Source organism: Octopus bimaculoides, chromosome 15, assembly GCF_046866305.1.
Source record: "Octopus bimaculoides isolate indiv1 chromosome 15, ASM4686630v1, whole genome shotgun sequence".
Taxonomy (NCBI): domain Eukaryota; kingdom Metazoa; phylum Mollusca; class Cephalopoda; order Octopoda; family Octopodidae; genus Octopus; species Octopus bimaculoides.
In genome coordinates, this window is record NC_142942.1 from 34,412,281 (window position 1) to 34,426,698 (window position 14,418).

Genomic DNA, 14,418 nt, shown 5'->3' on the forward strand with positions numbered 1-14,418 from the left:
CTTGAAAGAATAGTAGAAAATGTAAGTGGAGGGAGAATGTCAGAAATAGACAGACAATAGACAAAAAGGGTGAGAGTATGAAAGTGAAAGAGAGAGAGAGAGGAGAAGAGAGAAAGCATGTGAAAAGCAGGTTAGGGATTAAGAGAAAGAAAGGTAGAGAGAAAAAGAGAGAGAATAAGAGCGAGAAGAATGAAAGACAGGGTAGAAAAACGAAAACGAAAAGAATAGAAGAATAAGAGAGGGTGAAAAAGTGAGATAAGAGAGGGTGATTATATATGTGCCTGTGCGTTAAAGAATCGGTAAATTAAGAGAGAGAGGGGGAGAGAGAGAGAACAAGAGATAAAGATGATATATACGAGAAAACATTGAAACCTATGCTCCGGGTCTATTTAATCTTATCTACACTGTTACGGCGGTATTTTAAGCCCCCTATTAATCATCGTTATTGCAGCTAGTGCATCTAATCGGGAATATTGTAGTCATACATTATACGTCTTGTTACATTGGTTGAAATATAACTAGACCCAAGCCATTTAAACCAGACATACGTAATAATCACACACACACACGCATACACACATACACACACATATTGCATATGTTGTAGCAGTAACAACAGTGCAGTGTTGTTATTTCATAGAGAAACTGGCCGTTGTTCAAAACTGACAGACCTGGATTAATAAACGACAAAGGTAAATAAGACTTGTTTTCATTAACATTTATTTATAATTGATAATGCGTAGTGTTTATCCATCAGCATCACAACCTTGCTATCGTCATGAAAAATCTTCTTCGTTATCTTTCCATCATCATCACCACTATTATTATTATCATCGGTGTCTGTAGTCGTAATGCTTGGTGAGGCGTATAGCTAATCCCTTGTTATAATTGTGTATATAATTATAAAATATTTTGTAAAATTTACCTATGAGGTTTTTATTTCCGCGCTGACCATCTGGTAAAATCATTAATGATTTTTACCCTTTATTATAATATATATATATATATATATATATATATATATATATATATATATATATATATACTTTATTTAAAAGCAGCAGAAATATAACAAAAAAAACGTGAAACTCAGAGTAACGGTTTTTTTGTTATATTTCTGCTGCTTTTAAATAAAGCATATTACTCTACCTCTGGTATTTGAGTACTCTTTTTTCCACCTTGTTGCACATTTCATGTGCTTACTCCGGTATATATATATATATATATATATATATATATATATATATATATATATATATATATATATATACACGCACACACATATATATATATACGAGTACAGTATAGATATATATAAAGAGAGAGAGAGAGAGAGAGAGAATTTACATATATCTCTGCGTGTGTTTGTATGTCTAGATTTGTGTATATATGTATAAGTAAACACGTGTGTGTGTATGTGAGTATTATGAATCATTCTACCGTTCCATCGAGTAGACTGTCATAGACCTTTATGCATCGCTGGTCACAATGCACCTACATTCTTCACTTCAGTGCATCCGTCTCTTCAACTTAGGTTCAAATTCCAGGACTATAACTTTTATCCATCATCCGAGTGACTTTTTTTCCCTGATCTCTCGGATTCTACTTGACAACTGCAAGGGTTCCCTTGTTGTCTGTGAACTTTGCAACGTGTCTAGCCCAGCAGAACTTGTGCATTTGGTAGTCTAGGATTGCACCATTGACGCCATTCCAATTGCAACTTCATTTTGGTTATGTACCTTCAAAGATATTCTTTGTAGGAATTTTCCCATGGCCCTTAGTGTTGTAGCTGCCAATCATTGATTTACATGCACACAAGTGCATATACGTATGTATGTATGTATGTATGTATGTATGTATGTATGTCATTATTCAGTTTATACAGTTCTATATTTAAGAGATGAGGAATTTATGTACATTATTTACATTTGACGGATATTTGTCCTCATCTTGTTTGTTGTTAACACAACGTTTCGGCTGATATACCCTCCAGCCTTCATCAGGTGTCTTGGGGGAAATTTCGAACCTGAGTTCTCATTCCTAAGGTATTTTTCGATGTTGTTGTTATTATTATTATTATTATTCAGTAGTTTTATTTTTATAACGTGCTTTCACTTCACTACCGAGCGCAGCTCTGTGTGCTTTGGGTATGTGTTGTGGTTTGCTGTGATGCTCTTATGGTCACTGTATTGAAAGTGTTTTGCGTAGGATGTGTGCAGTGCCCAGTAGTGCAATTTTCTGTATGTTATATATATTTGTAAGTCCTGGTGTTTTTGTTATGTATTTGTCTGAATATTTTTTTCTTATACCTACTATGATAGGAATTGTTTCTGTTTTTAGATTCCACATTCGAGTTACCTCTATTTCCAGGTCTTTGTATTTTGAAAGTTTCTCCATTTCTTTTAGGGAAACGTTGTCATCTGCTGATATTGATGCATCAATTAGAAAGCATTTTTTTCCTTCATAATCTTTGACAACTATATCTGGTCTATTTTCCTTAATTTCTCTATCTGTGTGTATTGGCATATCCCAGAGTATGGTTGCTTTCTCGTTTTCTGTGACCTTTTCTGGAGTGTGTTTATACCATCTTTTTTTCTGTTGTTATCCCATAGTGTTGGCATAGCTTCCAGTGTATATAGGTCCCAGCTCTGTCGTGTCTGTGAATATATTCCTTCTTAGCCAGGACTGGGCAGCCAGAAATAATATGATTTACTGTTTCTTGTCCATCGCCACATATTCTGCAGTTACTTGTTATGTTTCTTTTCATGATATATTTTTTGGTAATTTCTGGTCTTGTGCAGCAATTAAAAATCCTTCAGTCTCTGCTTTGAGTCCTGAGCTTCTCAACCATTGCTGGGATTTTTCTCTGTCTATTTCTTTTGCATTTAGTTTAGCCCAGTATTTACCATGTAGGGGCTTTTCTTGCCATCGTTTTATCATGGTCCGTTGCTGTTCTAGTTTTAGTTTGGATTTCATTTGTTTTATAGCTTTTGTTGTTTCGTCTTCTTCTTCTTCTTCGTATTTGTTAAGTAGTATGATTTCTTGTTTGTATTTGTCAGCTTCCTTAAATACTGAAAACAGTTTTTTGTTTTGCTCGTGTTTTGTGGCTATTTGTATTAGTTTTCCTTGCTTCTGAAGTAGGTATTTTTGCAGTCCTATGATGGTCATTTTATGATAGTTTTCCAGCTGTATAAGACCCCTACCACCTTCTGTACGTTGTATATATAGCCTTTCTATGTCAGATTTTGGGTGGTGCATCCTAGATCTTGTCATTATTTTTCTTGTTTTCCTGTCTATTTTAGATAGTTCGTTTAGTGTCCAGTTAAGGATATTGTAGCTGTAACTTATAACTGGGACGGCTAAAGTGTTAATAACTGTTATCTTGTTTTTAGCATTGAGCTCTGTTTTTAGTATTGATCTAACTCATCTATAGTACTCTTTCTTTCTTTTTTCTTTCATTTGTGTGTGTTGTATTCTATCTAGTTCATTGACTCCTAAATATTTGTATGGCTGGCTTTCATCTAGTTCTCTTATTCCATTGGTTTTATCTAGTGTGATGTTGCTACTCTTAACTAGTTTTCCTTTATTATTATTATTATTATTATTATTATTATTATTATTATTATTATTATTATTATTATTATTCAGGTCACTGCTTAGAATCGAACTCGGAATCTTGGGTATATCAGCCGAAACGTTGTGTTAACAACAAACAAGATGGGCAAATATCTGCTACTAACCCCAAGATTCCGAATTCGATTCCAGGCAGTGACCTGAATAATAATAATAATAATAATAATAATAATAATAATAATAATAATAATAATAATAATAATAATAATATCATCGGAAAATACCTTAGGAATGAGAACCCAGGTCCGAAATTTCCCCAGTTCACCTGATGAAGGCTGGAGGGTAACGTTGTGTTAGCAACAAGATGAGGACAAATATCCATCAAATGTAAATAATTTATTATTCAGTTTATTTCAAGATTACTTGCCAATAGAGAAAGAACCGGTTTATAACCTAGTTCCAAGTTTCCTTCATTGGAATTTCAACATCAACAACAGGGTATTTTTGTTTGTTTGTATGTATGTTTATGTGCAGATTTGTATGTTTTGTTTTATCTATGTATTCTCATGCATATAGCTGCATATCTAGACATGCTCATATATATATTTAAATGATAAACTTCTGGAAGTTTTACAGATTTTTACAGTTCCAGTGATGGCTTGGATCTTTAGTCTTCAAATTAGCTTTCTCCTTTCTGCTTTTGAGAAGCCTAATTTCTCAAGATTGGTATTTAGGCAGTGTGTTACATATCTGAGGGCCCCAATAATTACAGGTATAAACCTGAACTTGTAATCTGGATAGAGTAACTGCAGATTTCTCAATAGCCCAGCATAGGTGTTCTCTTTTTCACTGATCTTCAGCTTTATGTTAACATCCGTCGGGCAGCTAATTTCCAGAATTGTGCACAGTTTCTCTTCTCTGTCCCAAATCATTATATCAGGTCTGTTGTGCTTACTTTTATTGAGGTCTTCAGTGGTACATTCCACCAGTATTCCTTTTTATTATGAGTGGCAATGGCTTCTATCATATTATAGGTTTTAATTTCTTTGTCCTCAGGATTATCCTTCCGGCGGATTTCATTAATGAGTGTCCTAGCTACAATGTCATGTCTCATTGGTAGATAATACCATGATGACATTTTCAGACAACTGCTTATGATGTGGGTGATATCTTCAGTGTGAACTCCACAAAGTCTGCATCGGTTGTCACATTTTACGGTTTTTCCTGCATCTCTATCCCTTTTGTGCATCAGGTACTTGGTTGATATTTCCTGTTCCTGGATTGCGAATGCAAGCCCTTCAAAGTGGGAGGTAGTAATACGGCTATTCGTCCATGATAAACTGCTTTGATGATCTATGTTACTATCATCACGGAGCTTTCTACTAACATATCCATGCATAGCCTTCTGCTCATATAGCCTCATCCTTTCATCTGATGATATGTTGCAGTAGAGTTGTGCGACTTCTTTGGGCATGTATTCTAGGTTATCAGACACAGAGTGTTGCTCAAGGAGCTGCCTTCCAAGTCTTATGATGTTATCAGTCTCATGTATGCAAACTTGGTCAAGGGATGCACTTCAATGCTTGGTGGTTAAAAGATGTTACCAAAGGGATATGATGCGACATTCAAATGCATTTTGGATCGATGTTAAGCCTCTGCCACCTTGTTTTCATTTTAGGTAGAGGCAGTATATGTCACTTTATGTGGAAATTATGTGTGCTTGTTAGTATTTTTGGGGTTTTCACATCAATGGCTCAGATCTCATCAAGCATCCAGATGTTGGTATGAGTACTGGTACTGCAAACACATTGTGGGCCACTGTTTTATTGTATGCAGAGAGTTCTCAGGTCCAAATTTTCCTTATTCAGTTGTAATATTCTTTAGTAACATGTGTTTTGTTACAAGTGCCATTGTAAGATATGTTTTCATCCACCCCTATGTACTTGTAACATTCCTTGTTAAATACAAGGGAAACAGTCAAATCATTAATGGAGATGTTTCTTGTCTGGTTTATAGTTCCCCCCCCCCCCTTTTCACAACCATATAACAACATTTATCCTCACTAAATTCCAACCCTACATTCTTTGAGAATGTTGTAACTAGGCCAAGGCTCTTTTTCATCTCATACATATTCTTTGCATAAAGTTTTAAGTCATCCACAAAGAAACGGTGCGTAATTTTGGTATTTCTGTTTCCTTGTGAACCAGTGAGATATTCTTCAGACTTCCTTAACATGAATGACAAGAGGTTTACAGAAAGTATAAACAACATCACAGAGAGGCTGTCTCCATGGAATATGCATTTGTGATATTGTATTCTATTGGTGATAATACAGTCACTCTTGTGTTTAATTTCAAGATGGTGACCCATGATGAAGTCAGGTCAACTATGGCTTTGACTATTCTCACTGAAACTTTAGTAAGTTGAAGGGCGTTTAGAATCCATGTGTGGGGAACAGTGTCAAAGGCTTTCTTGAAATCTAGCCACATTGAAACTAGGTTCCGCCTATGCTCTCACACCTCTGACATCGCAGTTTTGTTGATTAACAGTTGCTCAGCACATCCCCAGACTCCCTTCTTCCCAGCTGCTTGTTCTGCTTTGATAATGTTATTGGTTTCACAATTGTCTTGGAGGAAGAGGTTTAAACATGCTGTGTATATCTTATACATTAAGTTCTGGCATGCAATTGGCTGGTAGTTTTTTGCCATGTGGGTGGTTCTGCATTTGAGGATCAATTTTATCTCTGCCAGAGCTAACCAGTGTGGTATGCTACTGTTTCCAATGAAAGCTTGCTGGTACACGTTGATAAGATATGGTCAGTAGAATGTTAACTTCTTGTAATGTGAGATATTATCCTAAAAAACTTATACTTATATAATAGTATCTAATTTACATATTAATGGATAGGACCAGAAGATTATGCTAAAAAGTATATGTTAAGGTCTACCAGGACTAATATTTAGCATAATCTTCTGGTCCTATCCATTAATATGTAAATTAGATACTATTATATAAGTATAAGTTTTTTAGGATATCTCACATTGCTGCTGGCGGTTGACCAGTCCTGGTATCTAGATGTGTTTTTGAACTTTGTGTAACATCTTGATGAGGGGAGTGCCATGATTAATAATATGAAATATGTGATATTCCATGGTACATCTCTGAAAGGGCCCGTAAATGTTATCTTTATATTTTTTTTCTTTCGCTGTTTTTAGTATGTCTCTTTACTACTTAATCCTCTCAAGAAAAATTTTCAATTTCATCATACTAAAGAATTATAATTTTAAATGTACTTACAAAAGAAATTTTTCTTAAATTCAATCGTGTTTTATGTATTACATTGACATTTGTCTATTTATGTATTCTGGAATTTTTATTTCCCTTTTATAAAATATATATGTATATATTTATATCAGTTTCGAATGTGTATTTTAATTATGTTCTTCTAGACTCCACATGTTGTCGTCATCGTCGTCGTTTAACGTCCGCTTTCCATGCTAGCATGGGTTGGACGATTTGACTGAGGACTGGTGAAACCAGATGGCTACACCAGGCTCCATTCTGATTTGGCAGAGTTTCTACAGCTGGATGCCCTTCCTAACACCAACCACTCAGAGAGTGTAGTGGGTGCTTTTACGTGTCACCCACACGAAGGCCAGTCAGGCAGTACTGGCAATGGCCACGCTCATCTCGCTTGAGAAACCTCATGTGTCACCCGCACAAGAGCCAGGGGCACTGGCAACGATCCTGCTCAAAAGATTTCATGTGTCGCCCACACATGAGCCAGTCCAGGGGCACCGGCAACGATCTCGCTCAAAAAACCTCATGTGTCGCCCACACATGAGCCAGTCCAGGGGCACCGGCAACGATCTCGCTCAAAAAACCTCATGTGTCACCCAAACAAGAGCCAGCCCAGGGGCACCGGCAACGATCTCGCTCGAAAGATTTCATGTGTCGCCCGCACATGAGCCAGTCCAGTGGCACTGGCAACGATCCCGCTCAAAACATTTCATGTGTCACCCGCACAAGAGCCAGTCCAGAGGCACTGGCAACGATCTCGCTCGAAAGATTTCATGTGTCACCCGCACATGAGCCAGTCCAGGGGCACCGGCAACGATCTCGCTTGAAAAACCTCATGTGTCACCCGCACAAGAGCCAGCCCAGGGGCACCGGCAACGATCTCGCTCGAAAGAATTCATGTGTCGCCCGCACATGAGCCAGTCCAGGGGCACTGGCAACGATCCCGCTCGAAAGATTTCATGTGTCACCCGCACATGAGCCAGTCCAGGGGCACTGGCAATGATCCCGCTCAAAACATTTCATGTGTCACCCGCACAAGAGCCAGTCCAGAGGCACTGGCAACGATCTCGCTCGAAAGATTTCATGTGTCGCCCGCACATGAGCCAGTCCAGGGGCACCGGCAACGATCTCGCTTGAAAAACCTCATGTATCACCAGCACAAGAGCCAGTCCAGGTGCACCGGCAACGATCTTGCTCGAAAGAATTCATGTGTCGCCCGCACATGAGCCAGTCCAGGGGCACTGGCAATGATCCCGCTCAAAAGATTTCATGTGTCGCCCGCACATGAGCCAGTCCAGGGGCACCGGCAACAATCTCGCTTGAAAAACCTCATGTGTCAACCGCACAAGAGCCAGCCCATGGGCATCGGCAACGATCTCGCTCGAAAGAATTCATGTGTCGCCCGCACATGAGCCAGTCCAGGGGCACTGGCAACGATCCCGCTCAAAAGATTTCATGTGTTGCCTGCACATGGGCCAGTCCAGGAGCACTGGCAACGATCTCGCTCGAAAATCCTACGACGGCCCCGCACAAAGCGAGTTCAGGGGCACGGCAACGATCTATTTCTATTTCACTTGCCTCAACAGGTCTTCGCAAGTGGGGTTTAGTGTCCAATTTTAATTTAACTCGATTTCGATTTCACTTGCCTCAACAGGCCTACGCTGTGGAGTTTAGTGTCCAACTTAACTTGATTTCGATTTCACTTGCCTCAACAAGTCTTCACAAGTGGAATTTAGTGTCCACTGAAGGAAAGAAGGTACGCATAAGTGTACTGGCTGGGCCTTAGATTTAGGTCTCACTTGGCTTGCCGGGTCTTCTCGAGCACAGTATATTTCCAAAGGTCTCGGTCAGAAGTCATCGCCTCGGTGAGGCCCAATGTTTGAAGGTCGTGCCTTACCACCTCAGCCCAGGTCTTCCTGGGCCTACCTCTTCCACAGGCTCCCTCAACCGCTAAGGTGTGGCACTTTTTCACACAGCTATCCTCATCCATTCTCGCTACATGACCATACCAGCGCAGTCGTCTCTCTTGCACACTACAACTGATGCTTTGTAAGTTCAACTTTTCTCTCAAGGTACTGATACTCTGTCTAGTATGCACACTGACATTACACATCCATCGGAGCATACTGGCTTCATTCCTTGCGAGCCTACGCATGTCCTCAGCAGTCACGGCCCATGTTTCACTGCCATGAAGCATGGCTGTTCGTACACATGCGTCATACAATCTGCCTTTTACTCTGAGAGAGAGACCCTTTGTCGCCAGCAGAGGTAAGAGCTCTCTGAACTTTGCCCAGGCTATTCTAATTCTAGCAGCTACGCTTTCAGCACACCCACCTCCACTGCTAATTTGGTCACCAAGATAGTGGAAGCTATCAACCACTTCTAGTTTTTCTCCCAGTATTTATAGCTCCAGAACATCTGCTGCAAACAAAAACTAACTTCCTAGTTAACTTTCCTTTGATATTGCTGCACCTCTTATGTGTCCATAGCTTGCACTGGGTGCATCTTATAGAGTTACTTCCCACTCCTTTTCTACAGATCGAGCAGGGCCATCTACCCGAAGGGGTTTGTGTTTTGTCTGCCTTCCTACTTATGAGGACTTTGGTTTTAGCTAGGTTGACTCTAAGGCCCTTCGATTCTAGTCCTTGCTTCCATACCTGAAACTTCTCCTCTAATTGTGATAGTGACTCAGCAATTAGTGCAAGGTCATCAGCATAGAGGAGCTCCCAGGGGCATCCTGTCTTGAATTCCTCTGTTATAGCCTGGAGAACTATGATAAATAGGAGGGGGCTGAAGACAGAACCTTGGTGGACCCCTACTTCCACCCAGAATTCTTCACTGTACTCTCTGCCAACCCTCACCTTACTGACAGAGTTTCTGTACATGGCTCGCACAGCTCTCACTAACCATTCTTCTATCCCTAGTTTCCTCATTGACCACCAGATGAGAGATCGGGGGACCCTGTCAAAAGCTTTCTCCATATCAACGAAAGCCAGGAACAGAGGTTTATCCTTGGCTAGGTATTTCTCCTGAAGCTGTCTTACCAGAAATATAGCATCAGTGGTGCTTTTCCCAGGCACAAACCCAAACTGCATCTCATCTAAGCTGACTTACTCCCTAAGCAGTTGAGCTATGACCCTCTCCGTGACTTTCATTACCTGATCTAAAAGTTTGATACCTCTGTAATTATTTGTATCTAAAGCGTCACCTTTACCTTTGTAGCAGTTGATTATGGTGCTGCTCCACCAGTCATTGGGTATGACTCCTTCGTGTATCACCTGGTTCATAATACGGGTGACTAGGCTATAGCCGACACTGCCAGATATTTTGAGCATCTCTGCAGTGATTCCTGATGGGCCGGGGGCTTTCCCTGTCTTCATACTCTTAATTGCTTTATCTACCATGGTACTGTCAATTCAGATAGCTGGTCCCTCTATTGGGTCAACATATGGCAGACTCTCTTTCTCCCATTCATTCTCTTTATTAAGCAATCTATCGTAGTGGCTTCTCCAGACCTCTTTCTTTGCAGCCTCATTTAGAGCAAGCATACCATCATCCATGCAAACACATTTCTCTCCTACTACATCACTATTCTCTCTCCTACACTGTCTTGCGACACGAAATACCTCAAGTCTTTGGTCCTCACGGCGCAGAACATTGGCAAATCTTTTCTTATCTGCCTCCCCTCTGGCTAAATAAACCTGTCGCCTAGCTTCCCTTCTGGCAGATTGGTACAATTCCCTGCTACCACCGTTCTTCCAGTCTTTCCAAGCCTGTTTCTTTTGTCTAATAGCCCTGTCTACCTCCTTGTTCCACCACCACGTTATTTTGGGTCGAGAAGGGACCTTGCACCAACCACAGATCTTGTCGGTGGCCCTCAGCAGGTTGTCCCATAGAAACGTCCAGTTGTCCTCTACATTGTGTGAAGCTACATCCCCCTCTATTTCGTCGAAGGCTTCGAGTAATAAGTCTCTAAATCTCTGTCCATTTGCAGGATCTTTGAGCTTCCATACCCTTCTCCTCCAAGCTGGTCGTCTTCTGGGCAGCCACTTAGCTCTGATCCTAAAGTCACTAACTACTAGTCTATGTTGTGGGGTACATTCTTCGCCTGGGAATGTTTTGGCATTTCTGAGCAGCCGTCTTTCCCTTTTCCTGGCGAGGATGTAGTCAATTTGGCTTGTGTGCCAGCCAGAACGGTAGGTGACTAGGTGACTGGCAGGTTTCCTGAAGTTAGTATTGCAGATCATAAGGTCATTTGCATCACAGAACTCCAGCAGCCTGGTTCCCTCCTCATTGCGGGAACCAAAACCATAGCCTCCATGTACGCCATAGAAGCCCCCTGAATGTTGTCCAACATGTCCATTGAAGTCACCAGCCACAAAGAGAAGTTCCCTGTCATTCGTCGATGAGGTAGTCTGCAGAAGGGTGTCATAAAATTGGTCTTTCTGTCCGTCGGGTAGCCCAGGCTGAGGGGCATAGGCCGAGATAATGGTTGCTAAACCATGGTGTAGGACTAATCTAATCTTAAGTATTCTATCGCATACTCTAACCACCTCGATTACCTTATCCACCCATTTCTCTGCAAGAAGTATACCCACGCTCCCGACCCCATCTGTGTTTCCTGCCCAGAAAATCTTGTACCTGTGTTCTTTGCCTGTGAGGAGCCTAGCAGAACAACCTATAACACTATATAGCTAAGTTAAATGATCGTTAGAAACAAGAACACTAATTTACAGGGAGCTGTTTAGGGAGAGAGGCTATGAACACTATACTAAGAGTTTAAATTAAAAGAAGACATAATGAACAGCAGAAAAATCTTAAAGTTAATAATAATGGTAATAAAATGTTTTTTCATTAATTGGAAGGAGAAAGGGAGAGAATCCAATGAATTCTTTATATACTTCTAATTGAGTAGATAAACGTTTATAAGGAAGGAAAATTAAAGATGGATTGTAAATATAATTAATTAACCATAATATTGTATCATATTAAGTTACGGTAATTAACCTAAATACATGGCAATACAAGGTACAAAACTATAAAGTGATGAAATAATAGGAATAAACATGCTTATGATAACAAAATTGGTAGTATATACGTAAATATATACAAGTATACTTAAAACTCTATGAATATAACTTTTCAGGGATAAACTTGCTTTACCAACTAGAGGAGGAGAAAAGAGTGTGAACAACTGGCATTGGGGTTAGATATAATTGATATTTTAGATAATATTATAATGTTATTATTCTCATAGTTGTTATTATTATTATTATAAATGTCAAAATAAATTTATTATTATTATTACTATTATTGTTATTGTCTATATATATATATATATATATATCAAAATAAGCAACAAGGATAGCCAGAGGTAATGCAGTACGATCGTTTCATGCAACTCCATTTAATTGAACAATGCAATCATTACATCAGTTTAAAATTCAGAGCAATCCTCAGCTGCACAAAGACATAGAATTTAATTAATGGACACATTAGTATGATTTTACCTAAAATCTCCAAGAAGTTAAGGAGATAGACAAAGAACATGCTGTGTTTACTCCAGCATAGAAGCTACTAAGGTATCAAGAATATATACATTGTTACAGACTCTGTCTGTCACTGATTTTTTGTTTTTATGGGGTCAGTTTTAATTTATAGACTAGTTTATCAAATCCTTGTATATCTAAGGCTGAGAGAACAAAGGGGCAGTATCTGTTAGGGGTAGGGCTGAGGGAGCAGGCAGAAATCATAGTTGGTGTAGTCATAAAAATCAAGATTTATTAGAAGCAATATCATGAGGTTTGGTAAAGGAAAACTTAAAACAAGATGTTTTAAGGGGGTTGCCCACTAGCAGACCATTGATAATGAAACAGGGGAAGTCTTATCATGTAGTACTATACTCTTTTACTCTTTTACTTGTTTCAGTCATTTGACTGTAGCCACCTGTAGTCGAGCAAATCGACCCCAAGACTTATTCTTTGCAAGCCTAGTACTTATTCCATCAGTCTCTTTTGCTGAACTGCTAAGTTACGGGGATATAAACAGACCAACATCAGTTGTCAAGCGATGTTGGGAGGACAAACACAGACACACAAACATATACACACACTCACACATATATATATATATATATATATATATATATATATATACATATATACGACGGGCTTCTTTCAGTTTCCATCTACCAAATCCACTCACAAGGCTTTGGTCGGTCCGAGGCTATAGTAGAAGACACTTGCCCAAGGTGCCATGCAGTGAGACTGAACCCAGAACCATGTGGTTGGTAAGCAAGCTACTTACCACACAGCCACTCCTATGTCTATAGTTAAATATTTTAAACAATGTTGCTATATTGTATACAGTGAAAGTTTAGAGGATTATTAAGAAGAATATTTTAACAAAAGGATAGAAATTTTACCACAATAGAGGGAGGAAAAGAAATTATCCAGAAATAGTTTAATATTTATACATATTGTACACTTCAATACTAACTCATCAAATGGTATCTGTGAATATTGATTAATTGGCATATACTGGTATTAATAAAGGAGTATTGAGTTAAAAGAACATGCTAATTATATATTAATAAAATTATAATTTAAGCAGTTTTTTTATAAATAGTTAATATACCAGTATAGTTTTATATAAGCTAAGTATGAATTTATAGAGGTACAAAAATTAGATTAATTTTATAAATAAATAAAGGCTAATTATAAAATAATAAAAAAATAAAATAATCAAGTAGGGCAGAACACCATAGAAAAGGAATAAAATAGCTTAGTTACTAAAACTATGATAAAATATATGTAGCTTATTAACACCAATAGAGAAGATTTATACAAAATGTATAATTATTCAAAATATATTAGACTAAAAATTATATATTTACTTATTTAGTTTAATATCAATAAAAGACTGATATCTGGTATCAGCTAAAAGAATATTTAAGTTATATTTTACACTAATTTTTTAAAACTAAGGGTTATATTATAGGTTTAAGAAGTTATTATTGTTACTCCCTACATGATACTTATAGTTTCTTAGTGGTACTTGTTTAGAAGGGTTATTTATATAAAGGCTCTTATAAATACTAAGATCAGGAGGGTAGAGCCATTTAAGAAAGGGATAAATCAAGTTATTTCTAAAGATCATTTCAAACAATATTGTCTTATTGCATAAAGTTAAAATTTAGGGTAATCAAGAAGATTATTAAGAATGATATTATAACAAAAGGATAAAACTTCTTTGAATATTTTGAGTATATACCAAATTTTACCACAATAGAGGGAGGAAAAGAAAATTAGAAAGAAATAGTTAAATTTTTTTACTTATTATTTATCTAAATATTAACTTATTATATGGTTTCTATGGAGATTAATCAATTGGATTTAACTAGTATTTAATAAGGGAGCACTGAGGTTAAAGAACATGTTAACTATATACTAATTTAATTAAATTGAATTATTTTAAGTTGTGGTGATACCGGTATTATAATTATATAAGCTGACTATAAATTAATAGGGGTACAAAGATCATATT

The 14,418-nt window shown here is 38.1% G+C and overlaps 1 protein-coding gene across 1 annotated transcript in view; it reads left to right on the top strand.

Annotated features, from left to right (window-relative positions):
• The first annotated feature begins 334 nt into the window (after positions 1-334).
• The window catches only part of LOC106882467 (uncharacterized), a 41,668-nt gene continuing 27,584 nt past the window's right edge, over positions 335-14,418 (top strand). Inside the window, exon 1 of the mRNA XM_052973243.2 lies at positions 335-692. The gene's annotated coding sequence lies outside the window, so the exon portion shown is untranslated. The remainder of the gene's footprint in view (positions 693-14,418) is intronic.